General features: G+C 40.1%; 2 long non-coding RNA genes across 3 annotated transcripts in view; one reads left to right on the forward strand and one right to left on the reverse strand.

Moving 5' to 3' along the window:
- Nucleotides 1-857: 857 nt before the first annotated feature.
- On the reverse strand, nucleotides 858-17121 carry LOC147152227 (uncharacterized). Its single transcript, XR_015085867.1, has 5 exons — nucleotides 16978-17121; nucleotides 7047-7224; nucleotides 6197-6346; nucleotides 5525-6090; nucleotides 858-980 (listed from the first exon to the last, which is right to left on the reverse strand). It is a non-coding gene; the product is annotated as an uncharacterized LOC147152227 (long non-coding RNA).
- LOC147152228 (uncharacterized) overlaps nucleotides 15058-24609 on the forward strand; it is a 45283-nt gene continuing 35731 nt past the window's right edge. For both annotated transcript variants that reach the window (XR_015085866.1, XR_015085865.1), the window contains exon 1: nucleotides 15058-15299. This is a non-coding gene — a long non-coding RNA (uncharacterized LOC147152228). The remainder of the gene's footprint in view (nucleotides 15300-24609) is intronic.

Here is a 24609-nt window from a genome sequence, read left to right on the forward strand (position 1 = left end):
AAATTGTCACATGTGACATTGTGCCCCCTCAGTCCAACTGTCGATTCAAGCACAACCCTCATATCCCGGTTCTTCTCTGGTGCTCCACTCGGCAGCTTCCCTGTGGATACTTGCATATTCCGTGCATAGCTGGATTTTGCATCACAGGCCACCCCTATTTTAATGCCGTATTTTGCTGGCTTGCTTGCATATACTGCCGGAAAGGACATTGAGTTATTACAATCACTCTGTGTGGGTGTCACAGAAAAGTGCATGAATCAAGGATGTTACAACACAATAAAATGAAATGAAATAAAAAATTACCTTTGAATGGAACCAACTGCTCATCACCTGTCACATCAGGCCCAGGGTTGTAGAGATATGGCAGACGTTCAACCCACTTGTCCCAGACCTCTCTGATGGCTGCCAGTTTGTTTGTCACACGCCTTGCTGGTCTTGACTGACGATTTTCAAATCTCAGCATTCTTGAAAAAGTGTGAAAGGTTTTCAGTGGAATTGTGTCCCGAAAAATTGCACTTCCACTCTCTGCATCCGAGAGACTTGATGCAGCCTCGCCACAGGATTTATATACAACGCAGGTCAATCTCACCCATATTTTTCCAATTTTCTCCACATTTCCGGAAACCCCTCAAATTTGTATTCTCCAGAATTATTTTTTCAATGGCTGGTGTGATGAAGAGGCGAAAGGTGGATGAAATGTCCTGGACATGGGCAGCTGAATACCTTGTTGGCCCTGGTGTGATCCTTATAATGTTTGGTGCTGCTGTTCTTCCCTGGTTGCTCTCTGAATTTGATGAGGACCATGCAATTTTGCTGTTCCTTGACAAATATATCTCTCTGTCAGCTTGAGGGATTTCCTCTTCTTCTTCATCATCATAAGACGCATCATCCTCTGGGTTCCATTCCTCCCCATCTTCCTCTTCAGATACTTCCTCATCCTCTTGATCCCCCTGAGCTCCAGAAAATATCTCATCCAAGACCTGTTGGGCAGTGAAATGTCTCCTCATGACAAGACAAAACAAACGAACCAACAAGGACTGAAAGAAAGCGGAGAACTAAATACAGACAAGTTGACGATACAACGAGGAACACCTGGACAAGACACAGAGGGTAGGAGGGAGCTGATTGGTTAGCACACAGGTGGATACAATAATCATGACGAGACAGACACAGAGCAAAACATGAAACTAACAGTCAAAAACCAAACTCAAAACTTAGACCATTGTTGTTATTGTCTTGTGTGATGTGAGGGGTTAGCTGCAAATCAAAAGTGCAGGTGCAGGTCAAATGAAAGTTCAATTTGTACATCAACCCAGTTACTTTGTGTGTGCGTGCGTGCGTCGGTGTGTACATGTGTGTGTGTGTCTCTCTGTGGAGCAGAGAGAGTTTGTGTGTGGAGTTTTAACTTTTTTTTGTGTTTAAATGCTTTTATAATTCACGGGTCAAAAGTGACCCATAAGACAATCTTTGTACCCTAGTGGTGTACAGCCCACATGGAAACATACACAAAAACAAGGTATCACTTTTTCTAATTATGGCGCCCATTTAGGAAAGGTCATAACATTTCAAGGTGGAAAAAGATAGTTTACGATGTTTTTTCTACAGCTAAACATGGTAGTGGGTCACTTTTGACCCACAAGACAACACAAGGGTTAAAGCTTAATGGTGACATCACTGAGTGATTCTTTGGGAAACATGTTTGTTTTGCATGTTTTGTCACATACACAGACTGAAGCACACACACGCACGCACACACACCCACACAGTTTATACGAGTTCATGGGCTACCTTGTTCTGCCTGCGCAGCCTGTTAAAAAAAAAAAAGTACATGCCAGGGGCTGACATTTTGTGCTACTTATGCTTAATTTATTTATTTTATTGACACTATTATTATTTTATTGTTTATTGAAGTACTTGAATTTACCTTAAGATTATCTTAAGCTATTCTTTAATCAAATGTTATTCATTTTATTGATTTGATGGACTTTAATTTGCCTGAAGATGATTATGTATGATTATGATATGTATTTTCGTCTGATTGAATGGTTGTTTTAAAAAAAATAAAAATGAGACTTGCTACAGTTACTCAGTACTTGAGTAGTTTTTTCACCAAGTACTTTTTTTTACTTTTACTCAAGTAATTATTTGGATGACTACTTTTTACTTATACTTGAGTCATATTATTCTGAAGTAACAGTACTTTTACTTGAGTACATTTTTTGGCTACTCTACCCATCTCTGATCCCAGGTTGACTTCGCTGTTTGTACTCTTGTGCTTGCTACATGTAGTAGATTTTCAAGGAAGCCTGCCATCGCAGTTACATATTGCTATTTTCATTAACTCAGAAGAACTTCTGAAATTTAGTTATAAAGTGCCATTGCATCTTAAACGACTGTTTGGTCCATTTGAAAGGGTACTGTGCGAAAACACCCTCAGTTCAAAGAACAAACATTTAGCACATTTCTGACAAAATCGTAAATATTAACATGGCATCGGAGAAAAGTCCATTTGGGAATGAAAAGTAGAACTGTTCTTGTATTCGTTGCTGAGGAGTTGATTTTTAGAAGAAATTGAGTTGGTGTTTGCGTTTCGACATGAGAAATTGTAAAGGTTTCAGTGGAATGAGAGAAATTCATCTGAGCACTAGAGACTCATCTAGATGCTGCAAGACAGCGTTACATAATTGAGTAGTCGTAAAAGGTGGTTTTGATTGGCTAGTTTTACTCCCAAGATCTACAGGAAAATAAAAGGCATCATGGGAAGTAATGAACAAGCACAGAACGACACTGTGCTGCCTTACACTTTGTGCCCCGAGGCTTCTCCAAATTGAAACCAAGACTTTTAAAAGCGTTTAATTGCACATAAATAAAACACCGTTTGACAGTCGGATTGGCAAAATAATGAAAGAATATGGACAATCAGTAAACTAGATTCAATAACAATTCGGAGTGCCTTCAACTTGAGAATCCACTCCTGTAAAGTAGTCTTTTATAAGCGGCGGTGTACATAACAATTTTGGTGTGTTTCTCAAATGAGCACCAGAGGTTGTTGTTTGGTGCTCATTATTTTCATGACCTACCGATCTCAGGGAGGAACTTCACCTAGATGTGCTCTACATCTTTAAGTATGCCCCACAGGAAACATCCAGCCCGTCCACAGCGTATGCAGCCTTTAGGAAGTCAATATAAAACATCATGTGCTGCTTTTAGTCACTTCTCCGATCATTCTAGCAACTATTAAATAAATAAATAAATAGCCAATGTCTCAATGTCTGATGTTGCTCACCACAGTCCAAGGAATGCTCAAAGATTTTGTGTGAATGCTCAGACGCATGGAAAATTAGAGGAAACATTGGTTCCGTGTAAGCTAAGCATTTTTTTTTTCAAAAGAAAAACAAAATATCGATCCAAAAGGATGTGGAAAGTGTGTATTTTTTGTCTTTATACATTAGTAAACAAGTAAGTAATTTATCAGTAAGTTCTACTGACAGCCATCAACATGAACAAGGGTAGCAATAAATTTACTGCAACTGTGCTTTAATCATAACAATTTCATGCCACAACAGAAGCGTTCATTGTGTGCATTTACTGCATCGTGTGTGTTGTTCTGTACCAATGTGTCCATGCACAACCCTAGTAAAGATAAACGGCTCAGAATATGGATGGATGAGTTGTGTGGCTTCTAGTGATGGGCATAACAGCTCTTTTAAGTCAACTGAATCATTAGAATCAGTTCATCAAAAAGAATCATTCAAAAGAATCCTTCACCGAATCATTCAGCCCCGCATCCCCCGCACCGCCCCTGGGCGTGGACCGGGTTGGATATAAAAAAATAAAAATAAAAAAAATAAAAAATATATATATATATATATATATATATATATATATATATATATTAAATTGTCCACACCTGATGTTCTACTTATTATAATTGGTACGTTTGCATTATCGTTGCTAACAAAAACCTATGCGTTTGCATTGTAGTACTGTAATCACGTCAGACAATAGTCGCATTCGTGTTTGGTGATAATGCACCAAAAAAAAAAAAACACAAAAAAAACACTCAAATATTTAAAATCACTATCATAACCATTATAATCGTGGTTATAATAACGGTGATAAATACTAACAACAACAATAATCGCAGTAGACTTTATGCCTACATATATAAACATTTGTTATTTTGGAGGACATAACACAGGGCCGTCATGCGCCCGGTGTATTTTTGTTTTCACGTGTTACGAAGTGCAGGCTTGTCAAATGAAGCGGATGACTACATGTCTGGTTAAACGTTCTGTTGCGCTGAAATAAAAACAAGAATTAATAAAACACTCGACACCAAACAAGATTTGAAATAAAAGTACAATTTAATGGCAAACCAACATTGTGATGGTCTCACCACATTATAGTTGCTGTAGACAGAGAGGATAATATTTAAGTGCACATATGTGTATTGTAATAAATGTTTTCAAATAAAGTTGTCCCATGTCCACAACAACGTCATCTCCCAGCTGCTGCATGGATGGAGTTCTCGTTCGCGTGAACGAGAAATGGCAGCGACACGTTCACTCACTGACAGAGTGTGCAAGCACTAAACAAGGAGATCTTGGAAACTCGAGTGAACAGAATTGCACCATGGCAATGAAGTGACGGGCACGAAATGGGATGAAGAAACAGGTATGGAATGGCAATGATAGCAATACAGAATGAGGTGTGACAAGACAGGCAAAGAAGGAGGAGATAATGGGACTGGGTCAACAGAATAACAAAGCCCTTTAATGAAGCGCCTCTGTTGGCCACCATACAGTGGTCTCGTGTAAATGGTCAAATGGGTACCAAGGTTAAGGTGACAAGGGATCTAATCATAAAAAGAACACACAAGCATGCATGGGTCTGAATCAGAAACGTAATGCAAACTTATGAGGAGCAGAGAAACCACAACGGGGAAAAAAAATGAAAGAATCCAAATCTGAGTCAAAGTCTGGGAGGAGGTTATAGAACTTGGGCCCGCAATCTTCCAAATCAGAACAATCTGAGTCTGTAAAGATGTGTGGATGGGATGGTAACGTTGACGGGCAAACGAAAAACGTACTATACAAGAAACTTGGGGAGACAGGAGGACAACGGTGAAAAAGACAGAGAGGAAATGACCAAAGGCTTACCGGCTAAGGGGTGGCAAGCTGATGGAGACAACGAGCGGACTGACGGTGTGCAATGTCATGTTTATGTGCTTGGTGGTGTGCAGGCAAACAAGACAGCTGGATTAAAATGCAGACAAGGTCACAGTCTAGAATCTCAAAAAAAGTATGTATTCACGCTGTAGCATGCCCTCCGACCAAGGATGAAACTTTACTGATGATTTTTTGGCTTTTATTAGTTGAGCAACATTTGTCCATGACCGTGTAATCATTCATGACATAATCACCATGTCCGTAGCCTAAATCACTGTAAGAGCTGAAAGACCTTTCACATTCAACACTCAATATTTACAAACACAAATAATTCAATGCATCAGATCACACACCTTTTGCCTCTTCGGAGGGGTTGCTAGTGTAGACCGTCAGACCGTTTAGGGTTTCTCTGCAAGTTGGTGTCGCTTTTGACAAGCATGAACCTAGTTAATGCAATCAAGCTGCTAATTTATGCACTGCGCTAAACAGGAAACACTACACAGGAAGTGACAATTTTCATTGCAAATTTCAAAATAAAACTATTAACTAATGTTGTCGAAAATTATGATTACGGTTATTTACATTCCCACCAAAATCATGAGTTCAGTGTACATTCAAATAACTATAACAAATACTTTTCTACAACTAATAACCACTTCTAGTTGTTAGCTTGTGAACATTCCAATATCAGAACCAGCTTTTGCACAGGACGCTCTACAATAGAAGGCTTACTAGTGAGTTGACCTTTGTTATTCAGTTTTTTGTCTCCAGAGGAGATTTTCACTCTTCTCACGAGTCCGTCCTTGCCATTGACAGTCTCCAAGACTCTGGCAAGTCTCCACTCACCTCTGAGTAACTGTTCATCAACATCCAACACAACATAGCCTACATTGAAGTTTCTTTTTAGTGAATGCCAGCGCTGAAAATGTCAAACAAAAGGTATGGGGTAGCAGGAAAAGGAAAAAAAGACAATTAACAAAGTCCACAAACCAGTGAAGAAAATGATCAAATAACGGGCTGCTTACCTACACAGATGACAAACAACAGGACATGTGATACTAAAGCATAATGTATGTAAGCATCTGGGTCTGCATATCTCGGATACGCGGTCAAAATCTGACAAATGGATGGCTGCTCAGCTCCATGGATCCAATGCATCCTGGCCTGTCTTGTGTCTGCCATGCCACAATGTGTAAATTTATGAAAGAATAAAAATTAGTTTGTATTGTGTAGGAAATGGTGTTTAATCACGACTGAGTAACGCACGTGCGTAGTAGTAGTTGATTAGATATTGGTCATGTGACGTGACGTTTTTCCTCATTCAGAAGGTCAGGTGGTGGTCACACAGTTTTCTGACCGACGTTAGATATGAACGAATCATTGAACATTGAAGGTGACTATAATAGAAATAGGCGAGGAATTGGTTTGTATTATTTTCTTTTTCAGTAAACTAGAAACGAGGAGTCTGAGAGGGAAGATATCTGTCGCGTCACACTGGTTGTTATCCACCTGCTCCTACAGTGGCAAGAAAGCAGTAAGAGTTGCCACTACACTTTCATTAGATCATAAAAATGTAATTTCTAGAGGTACATGTTAAATATTGCTTTATATACTCAACTACTGCGTATATCTACATAGGTTTGATTCTAAATGTTTGCCGTCAATGTTATACATTAATGGCCACATTATGCCACCGCCCCTGTGTGACCTATATCTTTGCTACTGTAACAATGAAAATTTCCCCACTGTGGGATCAATAAAGGCATTCTTATTCTTATTCTTATTCTTATTATTCAACAACCATATCACATCGCATGTATTTCCAATATTGTGCAGCGCTAAATCTAGGAAACACTGATTGTCAGATGCTCTTACCCATGGCAGTAATCCCACGACCATAAAGTGAATTAGGAATGTTCCCAGTCCCCTTGTGAACTGTGACAGCTCTCCCTCCTTTTTTTTTGCCGACTTTCCGTTGGAGGTTAGCAAACATTCCTGGATATAGCCAGTCGCAGGGATTTTTCCCTTTCCATCCAAGTGAGAAGAAATGATCCTGAAGATAAAAAGGAAAATAAAAGCAGAATTACTTTGAAATTTGCAAAGTGTTCACATGCTGTCGGCCAATCAAATGACAGTGACGGCATGGCCCCACTGAGCCCCAGACGGCTGGCACTAGAGATGGTTCTGAAAAACCGGTCCCCTTAGCCCCACTTGGCCCCAAAAAAGTCAGGTATGGAGCATGGCTAATGGAAAAGTGCCATTAGCCCCTGGACAACCCAATGGGTCAAATTTAGCAGGGCTAATGAAAAAGCGCCATTAGCCCCTGGAGAACCCACGGGGTCAAATTTAGCCCATGTTAATAATGCCACAAGGGCTGAACAATATTGGAAAAACATGCAATTTCCGATATTGATGGTTGACTTTAGCAATATCGATGATTATTGCGATATTTAACACGTACCCCTAGATAATGTACAACTATTGGGCGGTGATGCCCATTTAAGTTTGTATCTGACTGGTAAAATTCTGATAAATGTATACAATGACATAAGAAAATGATTGCATGTCTTTGCGATATGCATATTGCATAGGCCATTATCGATATTTTTTCGATATATTGTGCAGCCTTACCCATACAACCAACATTTTTGGGGGGTTTTCCAGAGTACAATGGACTTAACGGCCTCGAAATGACTATGTGGATCGTGTACAATGGTGCCCGTAATGCCTGAAGGCCAACAATTTTGTTTTGGCTATTTTTTGTGGTTGACTTTGTCGACTAGCCCCCCCAACCCCCAATCAAAATATCTCCCCCACCTCACTTATACATTGACGGCTAAAAACTTTCTGCATCCCTCCTTACAGAAAAACATGTGCAAAACCCTGACCAGTGACCACAATATTCTAATTTAGAACACATTAAAATAAAATGTCTTAACTTGCACAAACCACTGGCGCAGTCAGTCCTCGGTGCTGGAAAGTGATGAGTAATGGACTCTTGCCAGCTTCTCTGAACAGTGATATGAACATCTTCATATCACACATTAAGACTTTTGAGCAGAATTGAAGGATTGGATCCTTTCGTTTAGCACATCAAGGCTCACATGGCCTTTGTCCACAATTAGCGCTTTCAAGATGGGCTTCAGCTCATATGGGCAAACTCCTTCAAGGAAGTCATGCATGACATCAGGTGTGTAGTTTTCAGTCATGTGAAAGTACTCTAGTTCATTCGGTTTTGATGGCCCGGTGTTTCGCACACCCGTGCTGGGTCAACAGCTACTTCCGTGATGTGCTGATTGTGATTGTCTTTCTCCCGCAACAATTCTTTCTTTTCAATAAATGTGGTTTGCATGGTGTTGTCTATAATGCAAAATCTACATGGATGGTTGGCTGAGAAACTTTCAACAAAGCCAAAAAGACCTTGCATGCCCAAATTGTCACCTGAGACTTGTCCAAGGACTACCTTGACATGCACCTGTGTATCATTGACACAAATATCCGTCTCTTCATTGTTCAATGTCTTCAGTTCATCTAATATACTTTCAGGGATTTTTGAAAATCCCTACTTTTTTCTGTTTGCTCTCTGCTGCATAATAGATCTGCAGTAGGTGACAATTTGACAAAAGGGAGTTGTAGGCAGCTGGCAACTCTTTGACAATGTAATAGAAGAAGCCAAGCTTGTGGACACCTGTATGAGTGCCAAATAGATTTGTGGTCTCCGTATCACCATTGTACAGACCCAATGTAATACAATTGGGCTGAGAGATTATGACATTGTTCTTGTAGTACAGGCCATTATGAAGGTCTCTAAGGTCTCTATTGACTTGTTTCGCTGAAGAACTTTCCATACACAGGTAGCTCCAGGAAGTTTTTCAGGAGAGAACAGAAAGGTATGTATGACATTGTGTCATATCTCACCACTTGAACTGTATCTCCAGATATGATGTTGCTTTTCCTGTTCAATGCTGTGGCCAACAACTTTCCCCTGTGGCATTATTAGCGACCCATCTTACATGTGTCCATATCGCCATTATTCAATTGCTCATGCTCATACGTTGTACTACAGATACTAGTGCTCAAGTCGCATTCAGTTTCATTACATTCTGGGTGAGCATTTATCAAATGTTTGCGGTATGAACTATACCTCTGGAATGTGCGCATGCACGCATCTTGGTAATGTACATCTATACACCTCATTGTCACTAGCAACATTGTGCATTGTTCGCAGATGCCACTTCAAATGTGAAATTTGAAGGATTTTATTTTGGCACTTAAAACAAATGTAACTCATGCTTTACATCAATACCATACATGTACTGTCCAGAGTTCATGTCACACCTCCAGTAAGACTTGTAGTTTTTGGATGAACTTTGCCCATGGACCCACTTTGGGAAAAATATCTTTCACCAGATCATCAATAAGGCATGAAAAGCTCTCATTGTCGATGAACAAAAATAATATATTTATTTTCACACAGTCGTCATACATGCCATCATGCCTTTGATAATAGACCTTTTTAATTGAAATTCTAGCATCACTAATCACCACTAATAATTATGATCAAATCAATGTATCATTTTGTTTTTGAAGGCACTGGGTTCAGAATTGATAACCGGCTTTGTTTATTACAATATTCTCACACTTTACTGTCGACAATTGTGTTTAATAACCTCACATGCCCTGTGCCTTTAGGGTATGGTTAATGTTATCATTACCCTCCTGAAACATATTATTAACCCCACCCCACCCCCGGAAAAAAAAAAAAAAGCCACTAAAAAGTTATACATGGTTTGTTTGAAATAATAATAATAATACTGTACATGAAAAAATTATGATTTTGAAGCTGGCTGTGGACTTGACATAGAAAATGGAATTGTCAGTGTTGATCTTGATTTTATCTGCCAGGTAAGGTTAGGGTTAAAATATGGTGCACCATGCACATCAATAGTTCATGCTGTACGTTACTGACCAACATATCACGTGTACCTAGACTCACACATATTGCATGAAATGCAACACAATGTATCCAATCAGTCACACATACCACTGCGGTCCTGAACCTAAGACTTTTGTTTATATAATACCTGTAATATAGCATAATGGTACATTGTGACATATTGCTGACCAGCAACACATGTTCTACTCTCACATGTTGCATGATTATGCCACAAATGTATCCAAGACATCACGCATGTCACTAAAGGCTTCAATGTTTCTGTTTAATGAAAAGTAAACTGTAAAAGCTATGACATGGCATAACCACATCATGAATGTTAATATTAAACTGCATCAAAGGTTATACAATTTCCACATTGAGTATTGAAAACATGCCTCTGACTTTTGGCTTTCCTTCTCTTCCTACTCCCATTGTATCCTGACATATTATGCACTTTAATACAATTTGCTTCATGCTTTCAATACTCCCATTGCACATGCAGCTAACTACTTCATTTGGCCATGTAATAGACAGATTTTCTTCAATTCAGAATTCAAAAGAAATGAAATTCAATTCAATATGATATAATGTAGCGTCTTCCAGAAACACGCCGTCAGACATAGTTTAATTATCACGTTTTTATTAATCCAGCCGGCTAATGTGGGCCGCTGCCGACGCCAATAAAATACAACAACCGCTCAATTCAAAAATACAACGGCTCTCTCTCTTCCTTGTGCTCCGCCCCTCCTCTCGCTAGCCGCACGATGCATTCAATAACCTCAGAAACAACACAACTCAGAAAAACACAAATCCGACCACAACATTACCTAATTCGTTACAATACTGTTCACATTTTGCCGGTTTAGGTGCATTTTAACAGGTGTGGAGTTCAGTGGTGTGAGTGGAGTTATAAATACAGGTCTTTTTTTTTTTAATAGAGAATTTAGTTTTTAATTCTTTTTTATTATGTGAAAATAAATATTTATAATTTTAGTAGACTATCAGACAGCTCTATTAAATGTTCAAAGCTGTCTAAAAATTGAAGAGGCGCTGTAGTCTGCAACGTTTTGGAAAATGTAAGTGGTTTGTAAAATAGACATTTAAATGGTATGTTGAGGTTTGCGTAAAAAGTATACGAGAAAATAAATGCTTCCTAGTGGTTGTGTAATAATCTTGAGTTGAATCGTGTTTCACTTGCATGATGTCACAGCTCTGACTGCAATCACATTGCGAGGTTCCCTCTTGCTGCTGTCTCCTCCATTTTAACTTGAGCACAAATCAGCGCAGGGTGCCTGATGGAGCAAGTGTCTGTCCTCCTCCAAATCAAGCAGCTTGACCACACCGACATTACCGCTGTGCTAGGTTAATGCTTTGAGCTTTAGCGCTCTTTATAACCACACGCACTTCTAATAGACTGATATCGCGGGTGTAGTAGCTTTGCTTGAGCAGTATACGAGAATAGCATTGTTTTTTTTTTCTTTCTGACCCTTCTTACTTAATCAAGTACCTCTCCCCCACAACTGCTCAGATAGATGAGGGAAAAAATGTAATAAAAGCCATTAGGGAGGAGTGTTTAATGGCGCCCCGCATTCATATTCAGCGAAGAGCTAGCATGTGGTATTGGTCAATTCTGACGAAGCAGCTTCGAAAAACTTTTTTTTTAACAGCCAGAAACAATAACAATAAAAACTTAGCCTGAGAATACAAGTACATTTTAGAGACTCACCGTTTTAAGTTGTGTTCAGGACTAGGGATGTAATTCTGTGTTAACAATTTACTCTTCCCACACCGACCGCCCGACGCCATTTGTGCCTGTCTGCCTGCTGTCGTTCTGTTCCCGCCTAACCGCCTTTCGCCCCATCTTCTTCTCTTTCTCTAGTGACAATGACACTCAACAGCGCCAGCTTCTAATGGTGGCCTAACTAATTTCGAACACTAGCCATTGACACACTTTTCTGTAGAGCGATTCAAACTTTGGTCAACAAAACCATTGCGACATTTGAAATAAGGGTTTTCATTGACTCACGCTTTACAATCACACATATAACCACACGTAGATTATACACATTACTAAACTACACACTTGTCGGATGTGTATCTCTGAGCGCATGCTATGGCGAGCCTCGCGGTCCGGGCATGGAATACTAGCTGGAGTATTAGTATATAAAAACAGTCTCCATACTTACCCTTGAACCTTCCCACGTAGTTCTCGAACGCCCACTCCTTCAGCTTCTTCATCCATACCTAATGGAAAGTCAAATATGCAAAAAGTGCACTGTAAAGTTGGTCGCTGAAAAACTGCCACCATTGCTGGAAGATGGGAATGAAGGACAGCGTGGTTTGTTGAGCGCTATACCAGACTATTAATGTCTAGATGCTACTGGTGGTCAGCCTGGTTTTGTAATCTTGCGCGGGAGATTTCGCGGGTCTTTGCTTTTCTTTCATGCTGGGGCCTTCATGAAAAGAGTTTCGGGTCAGTTTTCCATTTTGTAGAATGAAAACATGATATACTAATGGATAAGTACATTCAGAACATAAAAAAAAAATGATTGAGTACATTTATTTCCAACTGATATATCTAGACTCATTTTCTACTGTATTTTATTGTATGTACATACGCATGCATGCACATACACACACACACACACAAACACATTGTTAAACACAACGAATGATTCGTTATTGTTGGGACCAAAGCTGTTTCTGTCATGGTCCACCGCTATTTCTTCCAGAGCCATAGGGATAATATATTTATAATTAATATCAATTAATTAATTGTTAATTAATATACTTATTTAGTAGGTCTATATGCACTGCACAGTACACACTATACAGCAAAACAGTTGGGCTAGTGAAGTGTCCTTTTTGAAACCAATTTCATTGGTTGTTTGTCTTACCAACAAAAATTGGTATGCCCACAACCAACCGGATCGGTCAATGTCTGACCAATCTATTGGTTAATCTAACAAATATTGGATAAACCCACTAGATTGGATTTTTTTTTTAACCAACCCGTTTTGAGAGTGTATTAAAAACGAAAAAAGTAATACAGCCACACAGATATAAAAAGTATCCAGGAGAAGTCCAGAGAGAAAAAACAAAGCAGTTATCAACGAAAAGACTGCAAGCAAAGCAGGAGCTGAGCAGCAGGCAGCTACACACTACGCAAGCAGGAAGCTTTATTTAAAAGGGATCCCTTCAGAGAAACCTTCTTCATAAATTGTGAATAGCATCATCTTGGCATTTTTATTGTCTGTAAGATTTGAAATGTTTTCATCATCAAGGCAGGTGTTTCGTGGCAGTTTGACCATGTTGTCCAGAGCTGAAATGTCGCCAAGTGTTTTGATTAGCTAGCAAGTTTCAGAAGCTCAGGAAGTATTGGAATGTTATGTTCTTTCCCCTCAGAAATCTGTTCAGTCTAATTGCAGTTGCATCACCTAGGCCTTACAAAATAGCCTATAATTTGTATTTCTGTGCACTGCACACGTCCTGGGATAATGCTTTTCATTTCATCAGCTGATTGTGACTCCATCTTCTGCTAAGATTTAATTGCATCCAAAGGGAGAATTTGTGTCCACAGGCTGTTTATCACAATAATCCAGCTCTAGATATTTAAATAGATGTGGACAACATTGCGCATGTTCTATCTTCAACTTAAACTTTACAATACAGACACATGGAATAAAGACAGTACAAACACCTGAGATGAATTATTCAGAGGTTTTCTGAATATTACAAATCAGGTGTTTAAATTCTATGTTTATGGCATGTTTAAAAAAAATCAGTTTAAAGGTCAGCGTGCAAACATTGAAAAGTTTTCTGTAGCCATCTAGAACCCCCTTTACAATGCATAACTGTCATTAAAACAGTTAAATCACTAAATACAATTCAGAATGTGTCGTCTGCCGTTTGAATCTCGCGCCCTCTCATCTTCAGCTTTTTCCGGAGATGTGACGTCACAGTAGCCGGAGGTTTCAGTGGCTACTAATCATGAACGGTCAAATTCTGTCGCATCGTGTGTTTCAAAATCCTCTCATTCCAAAACATCGCTCGCCTTGACTGTGCTGTGTTTGTAGATAGGGATGGGACGAGACAAAAATCCCACGAGACGAGATGTCTCACGTGATTGAGTCCGCAAGAACGAGACGAGATTTTTGCTAAATTTCGAATATAAAAAAAAATACCTAATGTCATTTTTTCAGTTTTCAAAATGTTTTTTTATCGAACAGGCTGCAAGAAAATGAATTATCTAGCTCTCAAGTGCAAATGCAAACAGGAGTCACTTTCGTTACATGCTCTCAAATATTGCTGCAATAACAGCTAAAGCTGAGATCTTTCCTCTTACTGAATACAAAATCCAAATGTGCTCGTGGGGCAGTAACTCAATTGTATATAGTGTTTTATGTTAATTTATTGGCTTTATTTATTTATATTTTATATATATATATATTTATTAATAGACGTATCACTGCCTCTTATTGTTTTTAAAGTGCTTTGTTACAGCTTTAGCTGTTATGTAATGCGCTATATAAATAAAAATGTATTGTTTTGTAGAGTTCAACTTGTTTCTCAGTCGATCTTCAACAAGAGGAATGTCACTGCGTCTGTGTCAAGATTTCTGTAATTCGTCGTCGTTCTGGGCTCCTCAGAACCGCAGAAACGGCACCCCGCTGCTCTAGATCGCGAGCCATCATGTCCAAAGAGTTGTTGATTACGCGTGATTACGTCCATAATTAGTTTGTGCGCGGGCAGCTCGAGCTGTGTTTTATTTAGACGACAAAAGTGCTGCTGCTGTTGAGCGTCGGTGAAAAAAAAGCAACTATACGCTTGACACGTCTAAACAAACATGATACGCGGCCAACTTTGGACCAGCCGCACTAGCGTTGTGTTCATTGCCTGCACGATAAGCACTTAATGTGTGGCTCAAAGCCAGCCTCACGTATCGCCACATCCATGTTGCGAGCGTTGTCGGTCACAACAGCGATTTGCATGACATCCGTGATTTGGCCTCGGAAGTTCCCATTCGGTGACAGCTCCTTTTAGGACATCTGCTGCATTCACCCGGACTCCAAAACACCGTCAAAAGAAAATAGATCTCGTGCTGTGCAGAGAGGAGAAATCTCGTGGGTTCTAGTCCCGTTCTAAGGCACGATTCCTCGAGCTTCCATGAGGTTCGGAAACACTCTAAATGAGTAAGTAAAACCTATTTTCTAATCGATCTGTGGTTGACAACTTGCAGGAAGTGACTTGGATCTATTATAAGACCTATTACCAATGAGAATATGAATTTTAACAGACTCTGAAAAATGTTTGCACCCTGACCTTTAAAGGTAATGAAAGTAGATGATTACGGGGAAGATTACATTAAAAATCTTAAATCCGCATGGTACAAAATTTAGGAACATAAAATGAGAGGAATACATGCTTAGCCTGTGAAAGGTTCTGTGAAAGTTTTTCATTCATATGCAATATTTTTTTGTATGCGAATCAAAGTAAATTCTAATGTGAAGCGGATGGAGCGGGGAGGGGCTGTGCTACTATGGGAACAGCTAAGCAAACTTTTTTTTAAAGATGTAAAATCACTTATTGCAGCAGACCACAATCACAGCAACACGAACTCTTACTTTAAACCTTGAATGATATTAAAATACATGTACTACAAATCTGATGGTAGCCTACCAGAGAGCAATACGAACATGAAACTTCCGTGTCTATAGCATTGATCTCCTATAGTTACCTCTCGACAAGTCTTTTGGCCACAGAAAGGAGTTAAATTACATTAAAAAAAGACTAACGGCAGCACAAAAACAAACTGCTGGCAAATTGGAGACTGGATTATAATAAAGCAGCATCTGGAATAGAGACTGGAATGGAGCAAGAGGGAATGATCACTCAAGTTTTGTTTTTGTTTTTTTTTGTTTTGTTTTGGGGTTTTTTTTGGGGGGGGGGGCAATTATGAATATATAATGTGTGAGGCACACAGGTTCAGTTCAAACCCAGATTGAAATCCCAAACCATAGACATGTGAGGCGGATTTGCTAACCACTCACTCACTCTGTCGCCCAGTTTAAACACTTTTTTTTTTTACATTTATTATTCGATAATAATGAGAAAACTAATTATTGAAAGTGTTACCTGTACTAAATGTATATTGTATATTCATACTATACATACAATCAATCAGTTATTTAATGAGAGAAATTGATACAAAATTGGCATGATCTTGTTCTCTGCTGTTTCCCATGGGGTTGAGAATCGTGTAGCACACCTGTTGGCAGTGGCAATTAGCAATTTATTTAGGTGTAGCAGAAACAGGTGGACTGTGGCAGGTCATCATATCACATTGCTTTTTCACACACATCACTTGATATGTTACATGCTCTTTTTGTTTGCTTCCTCAATTGTGTCTAGTCAGCTTTGCAGCTAAATTCATTTTGTAAGATCCTAACAAAAATCAATAAAAACAAAGAAAAACATTAAATTAACCCATTGCATAAAATATGGCTACATTAATGCAACACAGGACTCTATAGTGTAAATGCTCTGTGCAAACGATTAAACGACTATAAAATCTAAAATGAATCAATATTAGCAAAAAAATAAAACAAAATTAAGTTTAGTAATTTGAATATTAAATATTGTGTCTTTGTCGTGTTGTGCAATTGACGATAGGTTGAAAAGGATTTCCAAAAGATTATACTGTGTTCTCTTTTTATTTACATTTTACAAAATGCCCCAAATACATTAAAATTGGGTTTTGTACTCACACATTTGTTAAATTATGGTAATAGTTTGACTTCAGAGCAGATTGTTTCTGTTTCCATTATTTCCTATTATAGAAGCTGTTATGAAATCTGGAGGTTTACCAACCTATTATAGCGGATTCTTGTTCGGGCTCATGATGTTTTGTGGCCGTCAAAGTTATTAGTGTGCGGGTGCTCTCCTCTGCTCCTTCCTGATTGGTGGCCTGCGTCCCCAATTCCACCATTCAATCAGAGCAGGGGTGAGTGACCAATGCAGTTGTTGGCTTCAGGTGTGCTACCAGCTTTGGCAACTAGTTAAATAGGGACTTGGTTGCTGGTAGACCAGTCCTTTGGCGGGCTGGCTGGCTTTCTGTTTGTGTGTTGTTCTTTTGTGTGCCTTGTCAGTCACTGTGTGTGTTGTTGTTCTGTGTGCCATGAGTCACTATACCTTTTGTGTTTTGTACTGCGGTCTTTACTTTAGTGCACCCTTTTCGCCATAAACTTCATCCATCCCTTCGTTTAGCCAGTCTTTCCATTCGTTTTCGCCATAACATCTTCAAATCATTGAGCAGTCAGTCCATTTGTGTGCGCACTTACGGTCGGGATTCAGAAGTGTAAACTCCCTTGTGTGGTATAATGTGTAAGTTGTTAAGTTGTTCCCCCCGTATAGTGTTGTGTAGTGTGTCCCTTTTGTGTTCATATGGCCAGACTTTTGCTAGAGTGCTCCTTTGATTTACCCCATTCAACCCTCACACCTGTTAGACCCTTCTTCTCTAGCCATCTCGAGGACAGGTCGTAACATAATGAATAAATTGAACTTTTAAACAGTATGACCCCCAAATAGAGAGTAGGTACCATTTAATGTTCTGTCCAGGATACACCCCACCTTTACCCCAATGTCCACTGGGATATCCATGATGTAGTAGAAAAAAAAGAGAGATGACCCATTTTAATCCTACAGTGCATTTCTGTATTTAGTTTCTCAACATTACTTATATGCATGCTTTGTGTCATCATAGTTCTAAAAAAAAATGGGGTCCCATTATTTATGTTTTTAGATCAGCCAACACTACTATGGTCATATTTGAGTGTAGAATTGATGCAACACAATGCAACTACCTTGCAACATGTAGAAAACCCTTCACCCAAGGATATATCCCTTTCAGCGTGTTCTGTGTGCCAGGTTGTTACTGACAGACAAGAATGTTGCGGTAAGATAAAGTAGTGCAGCAGTGACTACTTTTGCTTTTAATCTAAAACTCCTCAACTCCGCAACTAGTACCGATGAGGATACCATTCTTGAAATTATTCTCTCAACTCCCACTGTTAGCATCACCATACTACTATCAAAGTCATATACAAAGTGGATAACCTCGTCATAAATAAGACATCTTGTCAGAATGCAGAGGTTCTGAATTTGTTCTCTACTCAAGTCAGAATTCACATCGTCTGTAACTCAGCAAAGAAACCTGGGTGGTATCCACTGTACATGCCTGCAGATAGGACCAGCAGTTTCAACGCCTGAGACGAAGCGACCGCCACATTGGTTGTTTTAAGAAGAAATAGATCAAAACAAATGTAGAAGAAAAATGGTGAGTGCGGGAGAAAGCATGGAGCTAGAGGAGCAGTCTATTGTATATACTGTATAGTATAAAGAGCCGGGAACATTTCGGCTTCCGTACGGCGGCGATGGAGTGCAACAAGGTTGTGAGCGGTGGAGCGAACAAGAACTGTGTCGGCGTTGTTGGGCCTCCGTTCGGTATGTTGCATGTAACACTTCAAACATGCTAACATCACCCTGATACCGGTGGTAGAAAAAAAGATACCCGCTCAACACCAACAACTTATCCACGCTACTTTTAAGCAGCCTGGAGAAGTGAAAACAGACAGAGCCAACGATATTTGTAATTACTGAAGCAATTGACATATACATAGCAACATCTATGTGCCCAAGCCCATATGCTTTAGTCGAGGAGCCGGGCTTCAAACGTTTATTAAACATGCTGGAGCCCCGTTACAATGTTCCATCCCCACCGCATATAGGAAAGACCGAAATTACAATACAATACCACTGAGTGGCGTACAATTGCCATTAACAGGATGTGACTGCAAGAGGAGGAGATCAACAGGCAAAGGCGCTATGCACTAGGTTATGAATTATGTGACAAACTAGAGTGGCAGCACGTTAAAAGCTGTGTATTTGTCGATTCAAAAACATGTTAAAATGCAAGAAATTGGCAGGGATTTACAATGATAAATTAGACAGTGAAGCCAGAGACCGACATATTGCAAAAATGGACATTATAGATGGTTTGGATCCCTACAGAATTCTCAAAACTGAGTGGAGCTATGAAACGGACCTACATTCTCCTTTGTGTGCGCCGGATATTTTGGCCATCTTTAGTCTCTCATGTGCAATTTACAAACGAGTAGGTGCAGGACCTGCAGATGATGAGGGCGGCGAACAATAACAACACCGTCATTCGGACTAAAGTACGTGCTGTGTTTGCTTGTGAAATGTCCACTTAAGCTACACAAACGAACGTACTTATTTCCTTTTTAATAGTTTGTGATTGTTGATCATTCCTTCTTTTTAACTCACTCACTGAGTCCATGCACGTATGTAACTAATAGAGAGAAAGCAAGAGGATTCTAACCTTTATAAAGTTTCTAAACTCGCCCAAGACGGAAGGTTGTTTATGGTGAAATGTTTTCATCTTACAGACGATAACCAATCCATCCGACTTTATTTTGACATGTCCGAAATGAGGGTTCCTTCAGTCTCCCGCCAAGCATGAAACCTATAAAAATTATACTACACTACAATATACTACCCCGGTATGTCAGAGATGACGCGCCGTGCACGGGCCCTATTTTTCAACATAGATAGGTGCGGCTTATATAAAGTAGCAGCTTGGGTATGTTTTTTTTTCATTATTATTTTTTTTTCAAATAGAGTAGGTGCAGCTTATATAAAGGTATGGAAAATACGGTAACTTTATATGCAAAGGCTACATAATTCCAGCCGTACTTTTTTATTTATGTATTTATTCTTCTATAAATATACTGCTGATGTCATTAGCTCACTCAGCTACCATTTGATTTATTGGTTACTCACCTTGCTAAGTTTTTTAAGATTATTTTCGTTTCCTGTCCAGCCATCATCATTTTCTTGTACATAATGAACAGCATAGCAACAGACTGCAACAGTCGCCACAAGACTGAAAAAAACCTACAGGAAAAATTAGTCACCCCTAATGCTTCAGCAATGACCGCATTGCTCTCCCCACCATTACTTGCTATGATGTATAGAAATTAAAATATTTGAAACTATGTTCACATGTGACACGTTCCATCAGACCAGTGCAATGAAGACGATACTAGGCCACAATTGCACTTTGATGCTGTGCTTTCAGTATAAATGTCTGCACTATGCAAGAATAATTAAAAAAAAAAAAAAACTCCTAATTAGTAATGTGTCAGGGATTAATTGGTTTCACTATGACAGTTGCAGTTAAATGTATTACTGTAGCATAAAATGGCATTGCCATGGCAACAGTTATTCGGTATCAGTGTGACAACCACTTCAAAGAGAGGAAGACATACTCTCGTCCTACAGAGAACATTCACACCGTTGCCTGGAAACAACTCTTATGGAGCGAATCAGTGGATTGTTACATATGCAAAGGTATACAATCTATCAACAGACTGCATTTAGACCGATGATCCCTGCCTGAATATGGAAAGGTCACAATACAAGCACCTTGCAAGCAGATGATCAAATAAAATAACTTGACAGTTGACTCACCAGTGGACAATTGAGTTGATAGTACACATTGTCATTACTATCAGGTTTTGAGCTGACAGTTATGGTCTAAACCAATGGCTCTCAAAAGGGGTATGCGTACCACTGGGGTACTGAAGACACTTCACGGGGTATGTCTGATTTTAAAATATATTGAAATAGTAGCATAAATACAAAGAGAGCTTTATCATAGCAGTTGCCTTCCTGCCATATAGAATGATAGTGGAGCCCAAGCCCAAGTATCGCACAAAATGCAAATGCACTCAGTTCAGTCCAACAATGCAATATTCAGCTCCTTAATTTCATGCCCTCATTCCCATCAAAATCAGGGCGGTGGAAGTGCACATTGTGAAAGCAGAAATTGACTCGCTGGGGGCCGAAAGATGAGGTTGGTGCGCGCAAAGTGTGTTTATATCGTTAAACTGCAAGATCTCCCTTGCGGATGATGTAGTCGGCCGTGCATGTGGACACCGTGTGCAACTATGTGTGACACCCCACACCAGTTGTGAACCCCGGTCAGGCAGGTGCTATTAAAATATTTTTAACATGATAATGATTATAATTCTTTCAATGAATTGATGGATTGATATACAATGATCCAGATGGATTGTCCCACTCTGTTATCATATTTATGAATGAAATCCAATGACATCCACCACACACAGCGGCGGAGTACCAAAGCTGTCTACCTGCCCCTCCATCAAATACACCAAAATCGCCACGTGTGCCACACGTTACTTTGATTTTTTTCAAGTAGCTTGGAACAATAATCCTTCTCCAAGACCGGACACTAATGACTAGATTGTTTTTTTTATTTTATTTTTTTTATTTTATAATAGATTTTTGTATGTAAGCCACACCTCCTTTGTTCTTTATTTTATGAATAGTTTATATGGAGTACAGTATTCAGTATTTTTTACAAGCATTTTGAATGCCCTTTGACATGGACGGCTTTGATGAATACATGTTCTTCTGGTCACACATTCCCACAGAGAATGCCTGCGAGTATTGTTGTGTGCTCTGTTTTTACTCTATGTGTTCAGTGTGTGTTAAAAAGTAGCAATTGCTTAAAGGATTGTAACTACAGTGGGTACGAAAAGTATTCAGACCCCTTGAAATTTTGCACTGTACGAGAAAAATGCTCTGACGTCACTTGCACGACTTGTGTTTTCAAGAGACTCAACATGAATGCCCGTGGAGCCGCGTTGGTTATAGCCATTCTCAAGGCGCTTTTTGCTTACATATTTGTCTGCAACCAACTACTGCTTCTCATTGAAAGGTTTAAAAGCAGTTCTGACCTCTTGTCGGTCCTCACGAACAAGCCTGGGGCTGTGTTTTTGGTTTCGTAGAAGTGACGTCAAAGGGCGGAAGTTCCTTATGAATGGACAGTATTTGGCTAACTGCTGCCGCCTAGAGGCTTGGCGTGCATTTGAAAATGCATTTCTGCAGTGTAGTGTAGCTGCGTTTTTAACAAACAAGGATGTGAATTCCAACACGGAGTGAGGGAGAAATATTTGGTTGTTTCAAAAAAGCCCGGCTGCATGTAGAAGCTTCAGACTTCACTCCGTCCAGGCCACTTCATCTCGCTCTTTCGGAGGGGAATCCTAAGGTGTTCCCAGGCCAGTCTCTCCAGCGTGTCCTGGGTTGTCCCCGAATTTGTGTGTCTCCGCCCTACCAACTGAACCTCCTTCCACCCCCTTGCCACCTGAAGTAAAACTGCCTCAAACCGCCAGTGCTAGGTGGCGATGTCCTCTGTCCTCAAGAGTCACTCGCTTATCCCCGTTAAAGAGATCATAAACATCCATTTATGTATAGGTCTTCGTGAAGTGCTCATCTTCTCCCCAGACTGTAGTCGTTTTTTTATTCTCCACAGATTGTAGTCTTCACGTGCATCAGGTGAAAGCTCCCTTCTGAGTTCCTTCTGGGTCACAAGGCAGATGAGAATATCCAAATTTAATTAAACGTCCAAATCGTTTTTTCCCATTTTCCTTTTGTGCACAAAATCGGAAATCGGTTAATTTTCCTTTTTTGGGGGATGGGGGGAACAAATATTGAGGAAAAAAAACATTTCGGTTTTTTTTTTTGAAGGCGGAGTCAACGCAGACATAATGTTTTAAGAATATGTTCTATGCAAGCCCCACTAGTTGAAACAGGGCATTTGGATAAATATTGCGTTTTGTAATAAGTGTTAATCCACTCGTTTTTAGCCGTCTCTGGGGGCGGCGATTTTGTCTTCTGTCGACTGAAAATGACATCACAGATGCTCACAACGATCAATCACGGCTCAGATTCAGAATACAGGTCAGCCCTGATTGGTCGTTGTGAGCAGTTGTGATTTCATTTTCAGTCGACAGAAGACAAAATGACCGCCCGCAGAGATGACTAAAACAAATGCATTTTGCTGCTTAATTTATATTCCACAAACTCAAAATTAATCAGAATACCGTGTTTCAACTAGTGAGCCTGCTGGGAACATATTCTTGAAAAAAAAAATGTTTGGGTTGACTTCCGCTTTAAAGGGACGTGGCTCCGGGATGGCCACGTTTTCACTAACAAGTTCATTTGATATATTTTTTGATCAGGAAAATGAAGTTTTCTATTTTTCAATACATTTTGGAGAAATTAGGAAATAAGTGACTCCATGAATAACGCCCCTTGTTAATGAGCAGAATGGCCGTGCCCCCTACCATTCTATCCTTGTTCGGCCGGAGTCACGTGATGAACCGATTACAAACTGGGCGGACAGTAAGGAGCTAATTTTGTTGTGCTAACGCCTTTTGTTTTAACGGCCTGAAGCTAGTTGTTGCTATTGGCCGTCCCAATCCTACCTTAAGCCGGGGAGGGAAGCGGGGGGCTCCAATCTGCCTGCTGCTGCTGGAAGTGCAAGTCTCCCTCCTAAGAGCTGACACTAGTTTAGCGTCACTAAATGTCCGAAATATAACCAGTCGGGATTCGTGTGCGCATTCATGCTCTTGTCCGCTTCAGCTTGTGAAAGTGGAGGAACAATCGCCACGTTATTTTTGATTTTGTGGAGGTGATCATGATGAGATCATGTTTTATGTCAATAAATCCAAACTATTGTGCGGAACACTTTTATACTTTTACAGGTTGAAGTGGACAAGAGTAGTAAAGTGCATTTGCATTTTGGTGGCCATCGGTCACCGTTTTGACAACAGCTGACAAAGCGAGCAATATTACCAAGCATGCCTTCCTCGTGTGACGTAGACCACTGAGACCGAAAACATAACATAAGCCACGCCCCTTTTGGGGGCGGGGAAATTTGTCGTTAACCTAATCGCAGAAAAAGACATTAAATCACTACAGAGTCTTTTGAGGTGGACATTTTAGTACTAGTGTCATATTAACACGCAAACCTATTATATAAGTGCCAATGTTAAGATCATCCAAGTGTCCCTTTGAGTTTCTGTATTTACTTTGAAAAACGAATAAATGAATGATACACGGATGTTCTTGGCTCCCTTCTGGTCAGCTGGCTACTGGTGGGGGGACCCTCCCCTCGCCCCAATGCAATCCCCTTGAGTCCCTATCTTCATCTCTCCTCTCAGGCACCCCACCCATATTCTTTTCCAGCTGGTGGCACCCCTGCATGTAGACCAGTTGGTGGGTGGGCTTTCTTGCTCGCCTGAGGTGGGGGAGATGGTGTGGCAAAGTGCACTGGGCTGGTTGGCTGGGGGAAGGACTGCAGTAGGGTCCTCACATCCCCTTCCTGAGGGCTAGTCAGGGCGCCTCGGTGGGGATGCGGGACAGCCCCGGCCGGGTTCCTGGGCGTGGGTGGTAGTCACTCCACCAAGTCCCGATGAGGTGAGCACCCTGGCCTGCACTCAGATGGGTGAAGCCAAGTCCGCTTGTCCTCATTGTGCCTACTCAACAACTTTGGACACTAGGGGCTTCATGTACAAAGACGTGTGGGGATGTCATACTAAAACACGGCGT

The sequence above is a fragment of the Filicampus tigris genome, chromosome 2 (assembly GCF_054856515.1).
Source record: "Filicampus tigris isolate MCC_2025a chromosome 2, RoL_Ftig_1.0, whole genome shotgun sequence".
Classification (NCBI taxonomy): domain Eukaryota; kingdom Metazoa; phylum Chordata; class Actinopteri; order Syngnathiformes; family Syngnathidae; genus Filicampus; species Filicampus tigris.